Here is a 4,192-nt window from a genome sequence, read left to right as displayed (position 1 = left end):
ATATATATGAATAACATGTGATTTCTGATACAGTGACAGCAGTTGGAGTTACATAAATTATAGGATATGATTACAGTGTTTGCTATGATAACACCACTGAAATCCTTTTCTGATGTATAACACATCGAAAATGCAAATTCCAGGATATTTAAAAGCGCATCAAATAGAATTGTTATGACTGGGGATTTAAACACAGGAATGCTGTGGTTTCTTTACAAGTGTGATGAGCTGAGTTTTCCTTCTGTCCTTTAATACAACACAGAGGGGGCTCCTGGAAGAGATACATGTTGCAAAATTTAAAGTTTCCTATCTCGGGCTGCCAAGGCTCTGGGAGCATAATCCATAACCAGTTGGGCCTTGGAGTCTTCACGTCCCAAGGCAGTCACTGTGGGAATTTTCAAAGTCCTGTAGATCTGGTATACCTTGGGCTGTGGAATGGAAATGGTGTCTCTACCTTCCCTTGCAGGTGTTTTCGGTACTCTGGCATCCCCAGAAAGTAGCTTGTGGGGCTGGCTCCCCAGCAGAGTACATGCAGGGACTGGGAGACCTATGTACATATGACATCACATCTAAGAGCACAGTCTCCATTCACACATTACGGGAGCTGAGTTTGTTCCTTTAGGTATCCTATCTCCTTTGGCAAAGTCCTAAACCTCGTAACTTCCAATAGGCCCAAGGCAGACACACCACCCAGAGCATGGACGTTAGCAGTAATGAACCAAGGCAGTTCTGGAAGGAAAGAACATCCATGCCCCCCCTCCCCCTTTTCTTTTGGAGAGTGTCAGCATTTGGTAATCCAAAGTAAAAGAAAGAATTCATTCCATAGACTGTGTATGAAACAAGTCATAATGATATTCTGAACTACCAGATACTAAGGATTTTCCTTTATCAAGCCTGGCTATGTGCTTGGCATGGTGCTAAGCAACATAGGATTTTTTTTTTAAATTATTGAATTTTTGTGTATTTTGTACAGAACATCCTAATCAACTTTATACCCCTTCCCTACTGGCGCCCTCCCACAGCCCCTGACTGGAATTCGTACATCCTGTCATTTGTGTTAAGGCCTACTGTGTCAAGTTAGTGTTCACAGACATTCTTCAGTGCAAATTCATCCACCGAGGTCCAGTCAGCCTATCTAGAATCCTCCACTTTAAGAAGATCAGCTCTCCTCACCCAGTAGTAATCAGCTGCCAATAATTCTTTGACTAAGATTGGGGTCTGCTGTACATTTCTATAGTTCTGTGCTAGGTTTTTGTTTGCATGGGTCTTGTGCATGCTGACACCATTGCTGTAGGTTCATATGAGAAGGGTTCTAGGAACCTGTAGGACTCTATTTCCATATGGTCGTGCACCTCCTCCCTGGCTCTTACAATCTTTCTGCCCCCTCTTCCTCAATGGTCCCTGAGCCCTGGATAGGTGGGGTTTAATATAGGAGTCCTGTCCAAGGATCCACATTCTGCAGACTCTTATTCTCTACATTTTAGCCTTTTGTGACCTTTTGTGTTCCTGGCCCTCTGTTGCATGAGGGAGCGTTATTGATGATAATTGAAAGATACATTAGTGCTCTCTTCATTCCTTGTTCTATGTTCCATGAGCCTTAGGTATAGAAGCTGCATTGCAGATGTGCCACTTAGGCTTGGGCAAATCATAGACAATCTGTGTGAATGACCAGCTGCGGAACACTGTAATAATCTGTCTGTTAAAAAAGAAGCTTCTTTGATGGGTGGTGACTGGGATATTTGTCCGTAAATTTAAGGATCCATATTTTGCACATAGTAAGAAATTACATTTGTCTAGGGATGTGACAGCCTCTCCAGCTATGTGTGTTTGGCTAGGCTTACAGTACCACACATGAGTTTCCTCCCACTGAGTGGGCTTGAAGTCCAATTAGCTAGCTGTTGATGACCCCCAAGATAAAAGTGCCACTACTGCACCAGTGTCGTTTGTTGTTCTGGTCATTAATATAAACATAGGATTTTTAACCTTATCCATAAAGGAGACCAACATCAGTATTCACATTGGAAAGGGAAAGGAAACCTGGAATACATAACACAGCACTGTTACATGGTCTGTAGTTCAGTGTGGAAGACGTTAGCATTGATAACATGAGAGACACCTGAGTGTTAACTTTGATCCGCAGCAGGGGGTCAACTTCTCTCAACAGGAATAGATGCTCCACACAATGTTTAAGTTGTCATCTCTGACCAACACTGGAGTTGTCAATGATCACTGCAGACACTGGAAATGAATTATGGTAAGTCAAATGGAAAGTGTCGTCTCTGGGCTGGTTTAACAGATTGCAGAGGCTTTGTTCTCTGCGTGAACCCACATAAGCACTCTGGGAGATCTATTTTGGGGGACAGTGTCTGCATGAGCGTTAGACAGTCTTGCCTTTAGCTTCAGGCTGGGCTCCTCAGTCACCTAAGTCCAAATAGAAAGTGACCTGACTCCTGAACTAAAAGGACAGAGAGGCTGGGCCTGAGCTTCCAGAGTAGGTAGGTAACTGTTTGCCTGTGTGTGCTAATAAATGTTTGTACTGATGGCAGAATTGTCCTGAGACTTGTTCTCAACAAAACCTAGTAATGAGGTTGTGAGGGGAGGACTGACAGCACCACTGTTCTAAGTGGGAAGGTACCAATGGATGCCAAAGTAGCCTGACAGTTACTAGTCACAGAACTAGCTTTGATTGTTCACTGTAAGAACGTAACTGCCTCTGCATCTTAACTTGTGTCTCATTAAATAAAAAGAAACAGAAAAGAAAAGAAAACTGTGATACTCTTGCACCCAGTGTAGAGACTGACTCTAGACCTTTTAGGTATCTGGTCATCTTACATCTGGTGACACATGAGTTCCTAAAATAACTCTGAGCCAAGAGTGGCCCCCTCTGTTTGCTGACCAGCTACAGACAGAGAAGGGGACTCACAAGAGAAGCACAGAGTGCACACATTCTAAGCACTCATCCCCCCCATGCTGTATTATCGTAACAAGAGGGAGGGGAAATGGACACATTTGAAATAGATTCCATAAAGTCTGGGGAAATCACTAGACCTTACAAGAATGCACAGCTCTGCCAGGACAGTGCAGGCCGCTGTGAGTGTGCGCCTTGTGGCCAAGCAGCAGCCTGCACCCCCAGCTTTTCCTCTGGCTCTCCCCCTCTTTTCCAAGTTGGTTCTTGTTTGCATTCAGATGTCCGTGGTTTTCAAAAAAAATCTGTTCTTAATATTATTAATAGTTAAAATTAAGGTTATTTTAACCTCTAAATAACTTATGTTTAACAAAACCACAGTACTTTCTATGTTAAAAAAAAAAAAAACCCACACATTTCAAACAAAATAGCCAAGCCATTCATTTTGTAAAGGAGTTTTTAAAGACAATAGGTTCTTGTTTTGTGTGCATTGTCATGCAGGGATCGATGATTCTTAACTTGAGAATTCTATGCTTTTACAGAACAGCAAACTAATAAAAAGCAGATTGTCAAGTGCTGTGAAGGGGAACAGCTGCCAAAATCTATGATCCCCTCCGCTCCCTCTGTATTCTGTTGCAAAAGTCAAGATGCTAATTCATTAAGGATCCCCTTCACATCTTAAGGAAACACAGTACCCTTCTCTCAGGATATCAGGCTTTCTGGGAATTTTTCTTTCCCGTCTGGCCCACAATAATTAGCTTGGCCTGAATGAGGCCAGTGATGAAAAGCAGATAGCGTTTCTATTTTGGTGAAGATCTGAGCGCTAATGCTGAAGAGGCTTCATGGACCTAAATTTTCCCCCATCCCCTCTCAATATCAAGTTTCTTGGAGTCCACATCAATTAGGATGATGCCACACCAAGAAGGAAAGGGACACTCCCCACTCATCCATAAACCATATCTGGAGACAGAAAACCACTGTCAGGAACTTTTCCATCAGGCTCAGGTACTGGAGCATAAACAATGTGACTTAAGCAATCAACTCTTTGCCCTTAACAACGCGCATAGGAGGGAGCACTACTGAAATCTGGTGCACCCCACATTTCCCCAGTTTCTCCACATGAAACCAGAGGCTGCTCCTCAGCACCTAAAGTTGTCACTCACACTAACCAATTCTTTCAGACCTGAATTCACCAGGAAGCTAGGTTCTCAGCACACAGGTCAAATATGTCTATATATATGTGTGTGTGTGTGTGTGTGTGTGTGTGTGTGTGTGTGTGTGTGTGTA

At 43.1% G+C, this 4,192-nt stretch overlaps 1 protein-coding gene across 4 annotated transcripts in view; it reads right to left on the bottom strand.

Moving 5' to 3' along the window:
- Cacna2d3 (calcium voltage-gated channel auxiliary subunit alpha2delta 3) overlaps positions 1-4,192 on the bottom strand; it is a 918,594-nt gene that overhangs the window by 283,769 nt on the left and 630,633 nt on the right. The window lies entirely within an intron of this gene.

Source organism: Nannospalax galili, unplaced genomic scaffold (assembly GCF_000622305.1).
Source record: "Nannospalax galili isolate Female #2095 unplaced genomic scaffold, S.galili_v1.0 scaffold485, whole genome shotgun sequence".
Lineage (NCBI taxonomy): Eukaryota > Metazoa > Chordata > Mammalia > Rodentia > Spalacidae > Nannospalax > Nannospalax galili.
This window is presented reverse-complemented; position numbering and strand designations above follow the sequence as displayed.